Raw genomic sequence first — 16,305 nt, 5'->3', positions numbered from 1 at the left:
ATTCATTTGATCGATTATCTGTAAATATTTACCTGTTCCTTATCAGCACACCTTGTTTAATAAACTGCTACTTGTTTGTGTTCAAGAGAAACATTTAAATAATTGATTATTACTTACAGTTTTACGATCATTGCATTTACATTATCTGTAGACAATTTATTCCAATTTCTTAAAAGAGTTTTAAAACAAATTTGAAACAAATAATCCACCAGAGGCCTTGTTCTTTATTTGGAGAAACAATTTTGGCTGATGGGCTGCTAAATGCCAGAAGAATCTGCAAACACACACACATCACTTTTTCAGGTGCCGAGTTGTAAAAAATAAATAAAAGCACTAAATTTGATGCACAAAGACTCGCAACACTATGTCTCCCCAAAACATACTTTTTTATTTGCTAAATGCATCAAAGAACACAACATTTGAGTCCGACCGCACTCTTCCTCAGGTGCAAACTTTGAACAAATAATCCATTAGAGGCCTTAGTTGGAGGAACAACTTATGCCGATGGGCTGCTATTTGCCAAACAATAAAACATGAAACTTGAATTTAGTCAGGTCACTCTGTTTCCAAAGAAAAGGACTGCTGGAAAAACACTTCCCTGGCCATCTTTTCACATTATGATGGAGAAGTGGAGTTGACCCTTTAGGTAAAAATCTCATTATTTTATTCTATAAGACATTTGCAAGATATTGTGTCATTGTAATTGTGTGAAATCTTGAGTTATGACCTGAAATGTCACTGTTAAAAGTCACAGTAACCATGACCTTTAACTCTTACCAATGTAAGCAAATATGAAGAAATTCCATCCAAGTGTTCCCAAAGATATCACATTGATGAAACGGTATCAACCTACGGGCGAATGGACAGACACGGCAAACCCATGGCGCTGCATGATGGCTCAGGGTGAGAATGAATGATCTGTATACATCAGTATTTATTTAAGTGAAACATTCAGTGCTGTCAGTGTAACATTTGAATGTGTGTGAACAGGGAAGGAGTCTTGTGTCTCCTCTAATCTTTGCATCATTTGTGTTGACCTTATTGGATGCAAAAATCTAAGCCTGAAATGTGAACGTTTTGTGACAGATCCATGAATTTTACTGTTGATCAGGGTCTTTAAGAAAAGCAGCAGCAGTATTAACAGCGATCTAATTGTTAGTAATGTCTTTTAGAATTTCTTAAAGCAAAGGTAACGTGTGTCTGCTGGCTCCTGAATGTGCTTTTTCAACAGCAACACTACGAACATATGAGGATTTTACTGTGTGACGGTCACTGCCCTAGTTTATGAGTTGGCTAATTGATTCTGTGTCTGATTCCTAGTGTACTGGGACAGGTCCAATCTGGAGCACCTGGGCCGGTAGCTCTAAGGGCATCAAAAGCCCGACCCCAGGGTGGAGCTCCCTCTCTCTTGCCACACACACATCCACATTCATTCCCTGTTTGTTTGTGCTATAGTTGTTGTTGGTGAGTTGTTCTAATAAATCATTGTTATCCCAAGTTAAGTTGTGTTCTCCCTCATATTTGTCACGGCCCCGGAGCCAGGTTATGTGATGCATTGCGGCTGAATGAACCACCCGACATTGTATGAAGTAGTTACAATAAGTACAACCTGACCATCTTCAGCAGTCAAATTCAAGCAGCAGTGACAGTTATAAAAATATCTTAAAGAACTGACAACCATGTTACTGAACAATAAGCCTCATATATGTACTTTGATACTTGCTAGACATTTTTTCTAAAACACATACACACACATATGTTTAAATAACGGGGCATTTTAGTATTGCTACTTTTCTTACCTAACCTATATACTATACAGAGTACCAGATAGCGTAGCAGTTATGCCACGCATCCCATGTATGGAGGATATAGTCCTCATGGCAGTAGCTGTGGGTTCAATTCCAACCCCGGCCCTTTGCCCACCTCTCTCCTCCCAACATTTCCTGTCTCTCTTCAGCGGTCCTATCTAATAAAAGCCAACATCTCATAACTCTTACATGTAGCCTATTCCCTTTTCCTCTGTTGGAAAATAAACAACATGAACGCAACAGAGCTACATTTACCTTAAAGAGCCCATATTATGCCCTTATTGGGGTTCGTATATTTAATCTATGTACCTACTTTTGTACGTTCACAATAGCTAAAGTCTGAAAAAAGTGTCTGTTTTCATGTACTGCTCCTCCTTGCTCCCTCTACGCTCTGAGTCCGTCAGCTACACTCTGCTGAGCCCACACTGTTAGACCCCACGTGGGCCAAGTCTGCTCTGATTGGTCTGCCGATCCGCTCTGTCGTTATTGGTCAGTTGCTCAGCACGCGTCTCGGAAATTTCAACATGAGCTGCTGGGCTTGCCACAACGAGCCAATGGGCTTAGATCAGTGATCTCACACTGACAATGACGCCGCACTGACAATTTTTTATTGAGGGGGGCTAGAACCGAGCGTTACATGCAGCTAATGCTACAGCTAACAGGAGGAGGTAGGAGAAGCTGCATTTCTGCAGACTTTGAATTTTTGCACATAGATGTGCCTAAACATGCACAGGACACTTGGAAAACACACTAAAGGGCATATAAAACCAGAAAAAGCATAATATGGGACCTTTAAACATGAGGAAAGAAAACTCAATCAGTGCAAAGAAGCTGTCCACCATTGGAAGCCAAACCCACACGCCAACATAAAAGCACCAGAAGAGCAGAAATTATCAGCCAGCAGAATCAGCACATTAGCTTCCATACAAAACGTTTGATGGTCATATCACAAACTTAACAAAACACAGCAGCTAGCTCTTACCTTTGAGATGTGAAACAAGGGGTCATCCACTGCTGACAGCTAAACTCCACTTCCAGGTTTAAAAAGGTACATTTAATACACAAACAGCGGGCTTAAAGACAGCAGCAAGAAGCACACATATTGCTGCACAACATTACCCAAAAGCTACATTTTTAACGTGTTAGCTTACTGTTGTGGCGCTTCATTAGCATCAGGTGTTTCAGGTGTAACTCAGCAGTTAGCAGACTAGCAGCACAACAGGCAACATGAACAGTTTGAACCGCCCGCCCACAGATTAAAGGGTGCGCTTGATTTATGTCTAAGCAGGTAGAGGAAGTCATATGTGAGTGGAGCAGCACAGTCTTTTTCATTTTTCAAATGCATCTCCAATATTTATTCTAGTTTTTTCTGGTCCTGGAGATTATTCGAAAAATACTGAGGCTTTTTAGGTTGGGTAGAATATATATATCTGAACCATTTCACTTGCTCACTTCCATCGCTGCAACTCCTGTTAGTTTGCTGTAAAAACATAAGACTCTTATCTGGAAAACAGACAAATACTGACTATTCAGGACATACTGGCTGCTGCATTGTTGTCAGAGGAGCCAGCACTTCAACATAGCATGTTTCCTTTATGTCTGGTCATTAAGGTCATTTTATGACCCTAATTCAGTAGATATCTATCATATTGCTCCTTTAAGGACTTAGCAAATGTGAGTTTTGTGAGTTTTCCCCATTTCTAAGTTTTTAGGTTGTTGTTAATTTCATGGATTGTTCATCAGAAGATTTCAAAATGATAGACATACACACTGCATGTTACATCAAGAAATAGTGTATGGCTTTTTAAATAAGATTATCTGGTATTTTAAGACTTACCACTTTTTAAGAAAAACATATGAACAGATAAACTTAAGTTGCAGCTTGATTGTCACACAAAGTCTGAGCCAACTATAAATGCTAAATGCATTTTTATTTACTGATGATGCATCTGACAATCACTTGTGATCAACAGCAGACTCATTTTCAAGGCTTTGCAATGTTTGACTTCCATCCTCTACGCGACCTCAAGGGAAGGACTCAATCATCATGGCCTCAATCCTGAATAGTACCACAACCACATCCTTCTCCCAAGGATACATGGCCCACAAAACCCAAAGTGTTCCTCATCGTGCATGCTGGAACAATATTTCTGCATCACTGAATCTCCTCAGAAAAGAAGAGGAGGAGGAAAGAACAGGAAGACGGGAGTGAGAGGAGCCTCAGAAACAACTCCTCTGTGATTTCAGGTTGAAAGGCAACATATTTAGAGTATTTTAGCTTAGTTAACTTGTTTTTCTGGACCAAGTCTTTTCTAGTTGCTTCAAAATGTGTTTAAAAAATGGTCTTGTTTTTATCTTTAACAGTCGCTGAATTGTTGGTTTTCTGCCTTCGAGTGGTTGATCCCCTCTGCCCTCTATAGTTCAGGGCAAAATGTGAAGTTTATTATTCATAAAGGTGAAAGCTTGAATCATATTTTTAAGGTCTCATCCGTTTTAATAATTAACAAGTTGCCGAATTAAAAAAACAAAAACAAATATTCCACTCTTCTGAAGCTTTTTTAGTTACCTTATCCTACTCCTAAACCTCACAGCTGACCCACGTCAATACATCTTTCTGTCATCACCCACCCTTGCCCCCATCTATCAAATCATCCACCCCCTTAGTTTCCTTCTACAGATACAGCCCATCCCCTCTGTTTCTCATTTCTCTTTTCCTTCACTATCTCCCCCACTCTTCATCACGGTGACAGACCATTGTGCTCCGCAACTCTGTCGCCTTGAGTCAAAACAACATACAGAGCATCCTTACTGCAGTTTGATGCTCACTGATGAAATGTCACAAGCAGCCGATGCTTACTCTCCCCACATTTTTCCTCCACACTTAAGTAGAAGAGAAGAAAAATTAAGCTTAAAGTAAGAAGGGCAAGTTTTGCTGTGAGAAGTTCTGGCTCTATTCCATCCAAGTATTAGGATGATGTATAAAATTAGAACAGCTTAGTGGGAGCTGCAGAGTTTGATAAAAATGTCCTTTTTTATTCTCAAGAAGTATTCACACTGAAGCAGACGCCTTTGTCTGTAAATGAGGATGAAAACACATTAGTGACATTCAATAATGATGCTGCTCATGTTGCCTGTCAAGAGAACAGCACTAATAAGGAATAAGCCTGCCAATAATGGAAACACATTCACTTCTTTATTTCCTTGCATTTCTTTTTAGGTGATTTTTCTTGTACTAACCAGCTGGTTAAGTATTTTCTGGCATAATGAAACCTGGAGCTGTTCGGGTGATGCTGTTAAACTATGTCAAAATATAATCTGTCTTTTCTCTCCACCCTGATTGAACCTAGGGTAACGTAAACCTTCATTGCACTCAGAACAAACAGAAAATGTGATGATTGCAAATGTGCACATGGTCTGAGAATGAAAGTATTGCTGACAGAACCTTTGCGTTACATCAGTTCAGAAGGTGAGAAATCTGTTGCAATGAAGTCACAAACTTCAGAAAAAAACGCTAGCTCAAAATTAAACACTCCATTTTTTTGTGTTTCTTTTTTGACACCCCAGTTTTTTAGAACATCTCTACCAGTTTGCTGTAGATTTTGTAACGAGTGCGAGCAGAAGTAAAGGTTATGAGGAGAGGAGTGGAGAAGGGGGGGTGGGGGGGGGGGGTTTCCTGCCCTTTATGTAAGTCTGAAAATGAGGAGAGGAGCAGCCCGAGGACAGTAATGGGATGAGAGGAGACGTTCACTGCTGCCCCTGAGGAGGAACCGCAGTAGTGGAGAGGCCTGATGAGGAGGGAAGGCAAGAGTTTTTGTGTCGTTTTATGTTCTTATAAAATGTTAGTCTTTTCTTAAGTACATGAACACTAATTGCATCAATGAGGCTAAATCAACATTTTTAAAATGGACAATACAGGTTGCATGTACCATTGTCCACAAATGTTAGCACAATGCATGCACATTTGCACATGCACATAGAGTTTGTGTTCATGTTTGTGGGTTTTTCTGTGTGTGTTGTTCATGTTTGCCCAGAGTTAGGTAATGAATGGCCCACAGTTTACCTCAACCTCTCTCAGGCCTGTGATTATGAACCCCTGATATATTCCAAATTAGAGATGTGGGTTTCTACTTTAACCCCCATGGAGCGGTTCGGTACAGCATGGCCCCGCCCAAAGCCAAGAGCAGCTGTTGCGGCTTGGCGATTAGAGGGCACTCTGATGATGATCCAGGACAAACCCAGTGTGGTGAGGCTGAGAATAAAGTGAGAGAGGGATACAGCTGCACGAAGACCCCTATAAATATCACTGTACACTCTGGTGACCCTCTGTATGGATGGACTTTGTGCTGTTGGCAGCAAAGTTGTGGTGAAAATATTGTTTTACCCAGTTACATACCGGCCACTAACCTTTTCTGAAGTAAACAAAAAAGTTCATACAGCGATGACAATATACAGGAAAAAGATATTTTGTTCATTTGCTTGGATGCAAAAGATTTTGCATGTCATATTTGAATGTCGATGGATGGAATAACACACAACAGAAACAAGGTTGCATTTTGTCCTTTGATTGGAATCGACTAGAACTTGAAATGTGGAGACTTTTCCCGCCGTATATGTTCGACGTTATGGTCATTTTAGTTAACGGCAAATTGAAATGGGGGGGAATTAGTTCATGAATTCATATAAGTAACGACCTGGAGGAACCCACAAAAACACTTCAGCATTTATCTCCCTAACCTTAGCCTAACATCAGAGGAAATGGTCCATGGACAGAGAAGATTTAAATTTCAGACAACTTCAACAGTTTGTCATTTCTCAGACTAACCTCCAAAGTACAGTACATCCTTCAACATTTAGATTCATTCATGTGCAGCTTCATTTGTCTTTGTATATTGTGCATATAATTATGATGGTTCAAACAGGGACATTTGGGTCTTCGTCTTGCGACTCCTTCACCATGTCTCCTTTCAGCTTTATAAAATCTTTTCCCTCGTCAGTACCTTCATCTCTTCATCCTTCATCCTGAAAGTTCAGCACAGCAGATGCTATTAAACATTTAATGGCTGACTTTTACTAGTTCCTCAGAGCAACAAAATCCTTTTCCCTCAGCGCATGAATATGCAAGGAGTCTCTGTCGACGCATGACAGATATGAAGGCAGACCAGGGCACGGTTACACTGCTGAAAGCCGCTGTTGTGTAGCCTTACATCACATCATCTCCTGATGCAGAAAGACACACTACTGGAACACTAACCCATTAGGCTACAATCTCTGCTTGTACTGTATTTTTTATCTGTGTCATGGCTTCCTTTCTGTGTCATCACAGCTGAAATTATGCGGTTGGTCCCCAAAAGGGAGATTCTCCTACTTAGGTCCTTGAATGTTAATTTCTGTCACTGCAGTAATTTTCAACAATCGGAGACAGTGATAGGATTTTCCAAAAATAATTTAAAGTCTGTGAAGACTACATCTTTTTTTACATTAGTATTGTGGCTCCAATGTAGCTCATAATGTTTTTGACAAAGTGCAAAAGTCACAAGACAAACTGTTGTTCAAGGTAAAGACATCACAACAAATACACTTCATTTTTAATCTAGCTAATGTCGCCTCAAACTATTTAGGTGCACTCTTTAAATGCACATTGATCTGCAGCGCAGTAAAAATGAAAAGAGACTCAAGAATCTACCGGCATGCTGCTAGCTCTGCAAGGCAGTAAAGCATTTGCTTCAGAGGTTTTGTGCTAAATGCTAACGTCATAGTTCAAAATAATAATAAAGTACAGCCGAGGCTCATGAGACTCCGTGATGTGCCTTCTGCAAGGTTTGGGTCAGAAATAGAAGTGTAGAAGTGTAAGTGTTCATGTTTAACCTTATCTCTATCGTTCTATCAGATGTTTTCTGTTTCTGTGAGGCACAGTTTGGGGAAGCTGTAAAATATTTACCAGCATTGTCTTTTGACCTATTTGCTGGGCAGATAGAACTTCAGTCTTTATCAGCTCTTAGCGCTTTAGCACTTTCTGCCATGGCTTCTGTTGCAAACTATAACTCTAAACCAGGAACAGCAATAATGGCATTACAAAATATTGGAGCAAAAACATTGTTATAGACAAGGACACATGTTACCTTAATTTGGCAGACTTCAAGATTAAGCTGACTTTATTAAAAGCTCAGTCTATGGTAGAAGAACAGCTGCCAAGTGTCAAAGTAGCAGCTGCTTGTGTTCAGTGCATACTGAAAAACATATAGGCACAACTTCACATCTCCATGAGCTATAGAACTCAGCTTTCCCAGTTAGTATATCGTGCCCTGAGGAATTTGTTCCTTCAGTTGACTACAGTGACGATCCATGATGACTAAACATCATAATAAACATGAAAAGATTTTCTTTCAGGGACTACCAGTGCTGTTAAAGTTGACCCTTAGGGGGGCATTTATGTTTGTTCCCAGTTAAATTGTAAACAATGCAGTCATAGTCAAGAAATGTCCCTCAAGGGTCGCCGGATAGTCTAGAGGTTATGTTGCGCGCTCCATGTACAGATGCTATAGTCCTCATCGCAGTGGCCATGGGTCCGAGTTCAGCCTCAACCCTTTGCTGCATGTCATCCCTGTCTCTCTTCAGTTGTGCTATCTGATAAAGGCAAAAAGGCCCAAAACATATCTGTGAAAAAAAAAAAGAAAGACAGAAACTTCCCTCAAAATTAGTCAGTAAAGTTTTAACCTCATGTTGGCAGTAGAGGAAATATTGTATGTTTACCACATCAGTCATTAAGCTACATCATGAAAACCATAAATGTTGGTATTATTTCTTATTCCAATGTATTAGCATTGTTTTATGTTTTAGACTTGATGATACTGATCGGCACACTTCATGCTCAAGTAGAGCCCATTGCTCTGTGATTGGATTTTTTATTTGTGACCCCTAAAATACAGACAATGAAAAGCATATACTTATCGGTGTGACAAACTTAATCGACACATTGTCAGTCCCAAACAAATGTCATGATTAATATATGGTGCTTTACAAAAAAATGAATCAGGGGATGAAGTAGCTTCATTTGCCAAATATATTAAAATATCCCAGTGACATAGAAGTCAAATGACATTTCAGGATGAATTAAAATCAGATACAAACATTAACCAAAGGGATCTGCCCAGTAACACCACAGAGCTTTTATTGTGTGACTTGCTCAAAGGCAGCACAGTAGTATTCCCTATGAGAGGTCATTACTAATTCATACACTCCCTCAGTTACTGCCAGTTGGCATAAATGTGTCCAACCTGTAGGCTCATGTTGCCCTATTTGCACAAAATATAGAGTCAGGAAATTTGTGTTCCTGCTTGTAGCTGAACTTAATTAAATATATAAAACATAAAATGCTGTGTGCGTAGCTGCCACCAGCAAAGAGCCCGATGACAGCAAACTCACAGCTCAGTGTCACGAGTAGGCAAAGAAAATCAGAACAGGAAAACGTTATACTGTAGCTTTCACAGCCAAATGAACTTTTGAATTAAACTTGAGAAATCATCGGGTCAACATTTGAAGTATTTTAGTGGGTGAGGAAATTCCGTTATATTAGCAACATAACCATTAGCCTTAGTAATGCTTATTCTTTAGAGCCAATGAACTGATGTTAGCATACAAAATATGCTAAACCAAGAAGATACTAAACATTGTTAACATAATTAAGACAATGATCTCAAACCACTTTCCCACAGTGTGTGATTGTTTCTACTGAGAATCATCCTGACCTGTCATTGTTGTTTCATTTTTTTTTATTTTTTTGTTTGTTGAATTGTATCTCGACATCAGTGTAAATGAGGGAGACCTCAATGACTTTTAATGCTTACAGTAAAAAAAAGGTTTGAAATGAAATTGTGTGGTAGTGGGTTTTTTTCAGATTAACATCATGATGGTAAAGCCAAAAATCTGCTTTAAACATTAATTTTTCATACTTTGCTTTCCTTGAAACATTGATGTACATATTTGAAATGTATGTAATTTAGATAAACTTTGCAAAGAATTAAAAAAAATTACAGTTTTCCTCAACTAACTCCTAATAATCGCATATCAATGGATAGAAATGTGTCTCTTGCAGATTGATTTAATACTCTAATACAATCCAGGTTACATTTGGATCTGTTCTGAGACTGTTAGCATGCTGATTTTAGCATTTAGCCAATGCACCATTGTGGGTGGCCTCACAGAGCTGCTAGTCAGGCCGAAGACTCGTCCTTTTCAAAAGCAAACATCCTATTTCTGATAATATATAAATTAGAAGTACTGACTTTAAGGAGAAACATGTGCTTCACTAAGACTCTTACAGTGCTAAAAATAGCTAGATCAGGTGACCATGAAGCACTTGTATTATGGGATGAAAACAGCTCAAAGGCATTTTTGTGTCTCAGGAGCTGGAGGGAGCCTCAGAGAAGTCAAACATGTAGATTTTCAAATAAAATCCCTCACAGGTTTCCTTTTCTCTATACATCACTTGAAGCCAGGTTTTATTTTAATCCCTCTGTGAACACAAATAGAAATATTTAGACCTCACCTGGCCTGAGGTGCTCCAGGCTGCTTGCTGTTCTGTTTGCATTTCTGTGTATAAAAGAGAGAGAGGGAAAGAGCGCTTTACCCATTTGCTTGCCTACATTCCCCCGGGTTGTGTGACCTTATAAATTTGCAAGTGCACGACCATTAGTGCATGTGTGTGCGTGTGTGTGTGTGTGTGTGTGTGTGTGCGTGTGTGTGTGTGTGTGTGTGTGCATGTGTGTGCGTGTGTGTGTGTGTATGTGTGTGTGTTCCCTGTATGCTCATGTCTGCATGTATATATGTGTAAGAGGAGTCAGTGTGTCCTCAGGGGACTCGTAGTGTTGCAGACTCTCCTGGTGGTTTTATTAACCAGTCGCTCCTCGTGGCCTCATGAAAACACAGATCAGCTTGTTTCCAGCAGACAGAGCGTCACAGTGTCGCTGATGTCCAACCCTAGGGGGTCTCATCACCTCAAATCATCCATCTCGAAAGTCAGCAATGGTACATTTTTACAACGTATGATTTCATTTTGATATTTTTAATATTAGACACTCATTGCTTTATCAACATCTCCGATCTCAGCTTCCATTGGGCGATTCCAAACATCGGTTGTTATTATTACAATGTGCATTGATAAGCCCTTCATGCAACACTATTAAAGACGATTGAGCTATCCCTTTACTATATTTGGGTTTTGGACTGCATGCAGGGCACTTTGGTCAGTGGCAAACAGGGGCTTGTTTTAACAGTAGAGTATTTGAAAAACAAAGTGTGTTATTGTTCCATCCAATCCAACGGCTGTATTTGAAGCTATTGTGTTAAGGCATAAGTAAGAGTAGCAATGTTATAAAAGTCATCGTGATTATGCACAATGAAATGCACAAAAGTATTTTTTAAGTATCTTTTAATGAAGAGGTGTATCGCACATTTTAACTTCAGTAAATAATCTTGACCCTGCACCACTTTTCTACTCTCACATTATCTAACATGCACTGTATGTGACACCTTGCTGCTAAAAACAAAGCTGACCTAATTAATGACTAGTGAAGCTTTTGTTTGCCTCCTCACAGCTTGCCATGTATAATTAAAAACTGGATTCATCATTGATAACGCTGTCTGATACCATTTATGCATCGTATTTGGATGAGGCGGCAGACAGGCTGCTCCCAGCGCTCGTCATGTCACAAGTGACGCTTAAGGAGACGAAGACGATTGTAGCACATGGTACAGAGAGGACATGTGACAATGTGTAAAGACCCTGTGGCTGCTTCCTCCCCCCCCCCCCGAGCTCCTTCAGACTCTCTGTCTCAATTAAATGGAGCCTTGTCCTCTTCCTCACAGCTGTATCTGAGGTGTAACACTGTAAAATGAGGGGCAAACACACACATTGTTCTTCACTCTGAGTGCTCCCTGTTGTGCAGAAATGTTGTGTCATTTTGACATTTTCAGACAAATCAAATGAACATAGATGGTAAATATAGAAGTTCACTGACAAATGTAATAGCTGCTATGTTGATGTTTCTCCTTTTGTTAAACATAAGAGATGACTGAAATATTTTTAGCCCTGTCTTTGAACATAAATGCATTATGTTAAAAGGAAATTACACACACACACACACACACACACAAAAAAAAGGCTTGCACACAAACACGCTCATAGACGCATACGTCAACTAAAACACTAATTAGACCCACAAAAGAAGTTTGTGCACGAGCACAGATTCACGTTCATTAAACACACAGACATTCCCTCTAATAAAGAAAAAGCAGAGCAGCGGCTGTTTGGGGTTTATTTACAAAGAAGGAACTCAGAACTCCATAAACTCAAAGCCCTGAGGCGCAGAGAAAATGACGAAGAGTCTGTGTTCCTCTTTTGTTTTTCAGCCAAACCTCTTCCAAGCTCTTGTGTTCTTATTTAACGAGGGATATACCAAGCAGAGGAGGTGATTCAGGCAAACATTCGATGGTGATTTTAAGTAGGAACTGGATGGAATGTTGCTTTCTTTTCAAGCACAAAGTTTGTGGTTGGTAATGGTCGCTGCAGTTTCTTTTTTGCTCTGATGATTTCAGCAGATGACACAGTTTAAGTGCATCTTCAGCAGACACACACGTGCACACACTTTAAGGCAATGAAGCATTCATATGCATATGAGGGCCACTTTAGCCCAAAAAGAGGAACGAAAAGCCAAGTTTCCTCTTTCCTCTTTCATACTAGCCACTCTCATAGCCACTCTGGCCAATTTTTGATATCATTACACCAGAAAAACACAGACACTGATCACAGATTTCCCCCAGCAGAGCCAGAGCAGATTTATGCTCCAACATCCAAATGAGTTTTGCTTGTTACAGAAATGTCTGACCCAGCAAATGTCAGATTCCTCTTAAATTCGCCCTCAGCAAGTTCACTGCACTCATTAAATCTAGCTACTACTGTGGAGCAACAAAGTTTGTCGCTCCATTTTTAATTTTTAAGTGAGTCTGACTTTCAGCTGAAGGAAAAATGTGCTGATGGTTGCTCCGGCTAAAATGTATACTCTTGATCCAAAATAATGTCCATTCAGCGTCAGCGTTACAAGAGTGTGATCGTGTTTTTTTTTCGGTAGGTAAAGAAAATCATTTTCAAAAACTATTGAATGGATTTCTGTGACATTATGCTCTGACATTTGTAATGCCAAGACAACAAATCCTGCTGCCTTCTCTTTAGCAGCAGCTCAAGGCTTACATTGTGGTTGAGCCCTAATGTCTTGACAATGATTGGATGGAGTCCCCAATCAAACAGATTATAGTCCTTTGTCTTAAATCATGCCCCTAGCTGTTTTAAAAATAAATTGTGTTGCATCACGCCCATTAGGATAGACTTCACACATGTTCCTGTCTCTATTAACAAGCATGCACGCATTAAAAATATTAGGGTAGGGAAAAAAGGTCATCGCTTATATCTGGATATTAACGAGCGCGTCACAAGGCCCAACATACCATCTCACCTGAACTTGTTTGATCTCATGGGATCCGGTGGCGGAGCAGATGTTTAAAAATAACAGCAAAGCAGAGGGCTTCACAAGTGGGACTCACAGATATATCTGTAAATATTCTGATTAACTATGTAACTCAAATTACGGCTGTAGAAAACATACACAATCATGTCAGGGCTAGTCAGGGCTCTTTTTAGTGTGCGACTTGTTCAGGGAACGTAGCCTATTTCCATCAGGAGAGGAGTAGTAGAGGAGAAATAAATAAAGCAAAAAAATGTTGTTTTTTTTACATAGATGATGTACTGATAAAGAATTGTGATGAGGTCTTTGGTGCTTAAACTGTATACTAGAGGTGGTGACTGAAGGATGTCTGCCCTGGACAGCAGTAATATCAACCCCCCCATGGAGATGAGACTCTGGTGGGTGGTTGAGGTGTTGGTGATGGGGATGGGGATGGGGATGTAACTGAGGATGATACGATGATGAAGCTGATAAAGTTGTGAAGACTGGGAGTTGATGTGGAAGTGGAGGAGAAGGGTGGCATGTAGCAATGGCATAAATGAACAGGGGGACCAGAACGCCATACTTAAAAAAAAGACAGCAGCAACAATGAGGGTGTGAAGCAGAGCTATTGGAAATATGTGAGCAGGTGATGAGAAAGGCTGATGACTACAGGGAAGTTTGAGTGAGCGTGTGTAGAGGAAGTGATTAAAACACAATATGAGAAATGAACTAAAGAAACCAGCATCTAGAATATAGTCTTCTTACCCAAACTTTCAATAGAGCTTCATAAGTATGTGGACTTTGTGTTGAGAATATTTTCCAGACATGTGCCACCAAGGCCAAAAATAAATCTCCCAAAGCATCCCCTCCCCCCAATCATTATTATGTGTGTGCATGTACTGTATGTGTGTATATCCTCATCTGCCTGCCATAGCGAGTGAATGCATCAGCGTACCTCATCATTATAAAGATGATGATTTGATAGGAGAGGACAGATTGACAGGAAGCCCTGGAGGCTAAAGTCAGACTCTATCAACCTTTAAACCTCACAGGAGGAGCAGCAAGCTCACCTGAACACCTGAACCTACACATATCTATGTATCTATGTATCTATCTATGTATGTATATATCTATCTATGTATGTATCTATGTATGTATCTACCTATCTATCTATCTATCTATGTATGTATCTATCTATCTATGTATCTATATATCTATCTATGTATGTATCTATGTATCTATCTACCTATCTATCTATCTATCTATCTATCTATCTATCTATGTATCTATCTATCTATCTATCTATCTATCTATCTATCTATCTATCTATCTATGTATCTATCTATGTATCTATCTATCTATCTATCTATCTATCTATCTATCTATCTATGTATCTATCTATGTATCTATCTATCTATCTATCTATCTATCTATCTATCTATCTATCTATGTATCTATCTATGTATCTATCTATCTATCTATCTATCTATCTATCTATCTATCTATCTATCCATCTATGTATCTATCTATCTATCTATCTATCTATCTATCTATCCATCTATGTATCTATCTATGTATCTATCTATCTATCTATCTATCTATCTATCTATGTATCTATCTATCTATCTATCTATCTATCCATCTATGTATCTATCTATGTATCTATCTATCTATCTATCTATCTATCCATCTATGTATCTATCTATCTATCTATCTATCTATCTATCTATCTATCTATCCATCTATGTATCTATCTATCTATCTATCTATCCATCTATGTATCTATCTATGTATCTATCTATCTATCTATCTATCTATCTATCTATCCATCTATGTATCTATCTATGTATCTATCTATCTATCTATCTATCTATCCATCTATGTATCTATCTATCTATCTATCTATCTATCTATCTATCTATCTATCTATCTATCTATCCATCTATGTATCTATCTATCTATCTATCTATCTATCCATCTATGTATCTATCTATGTATCTATCTATCTATCTATCTATCTATCTATCTATCTATCTATCTATGTATCTATCTATCTATCTATCTATCTATCTATCTATCTATCTATCCATCTATGTATCTATCTATCTATCTATCTATCTATCTATCTATCTATCTATCTATCTATCCATCTATGTATCTATCTATCTATCTATCTATCTATCTATCTATCTATCTATCTATCTATCTATCTATCTATCTATCTATCTATCCATCTATGTATCTATCTATCTATCTATCTATCTATCTATCTATCTATCTATCTATCTATCTATCCATCTATCTATCTATCTATCTATCTATCTATCTATCTATCCATCCGTCCATCTACCTTTCTACCTATCTTCATCTTATTCCATGTATTTGAGAGTTATAGCATTTTATCAACTCTAAACTAAACAGACATTGCTATGCATGAATGCACACTGCACTCTATTGTACACACACACACACACACACACACACACACACTGAGCAGCAGGGACCTCCAGAGTTATTACACACCCACTGAGGGGGCCTGATGTTGGCAGGTTAGCTCCAGAGGAAACAGATTTTCTGCACTTTAATGCGATATGTCCAAGCATTTAGACAACACGCTGGGATCTGACATCACAGCGAGGACTCGGTGTGTAACTGAGGGACGGCAACGCAAAACAGCAAGCAACACAAGTGTTACGCAATCCAGTGCAGGAATAGTGCAACGTGGTCTATGGCTGTAAGGTTTATCATGTTTGTTGTGTCAGAAAGGATTTGATAGGCTATACTTCTCAGTTCATAAACACTGATTGTTAGACTTTTTGTGTTGGAAAAGTTATATTTTTTATTTTAGTTTGATTAAAAGCACCGTCTTTGCTACACTGGAGCTGCAGAAACATGTGGCCTTGTGAACAAAAATACTTTATTTGAGCTTTATTTGAGGGTTTATTTATCAAGCTGATGACTCACACCAGTGATTACTTTGCCAGGTGTTGAGATGTGGA

The sequence above is a fragment of the Labrus mixtus genome, chromosome 7 (assembly GCF_963584025.1).
Source record: "Labrus mixtus chromosome 7, fLabMix1.1, whole genome shotgun sequence".
Lineage (NCBI taxonomy): Eukaryota > Metazoa > Chordata > Actinopteri > Labriformes > Labridae > Labrus > Labrus mixtus.
The sequence above is the reverse complement of the archived record's forward strand: the minus strand, read 5'-3'. Positions refer to the sequence as shown.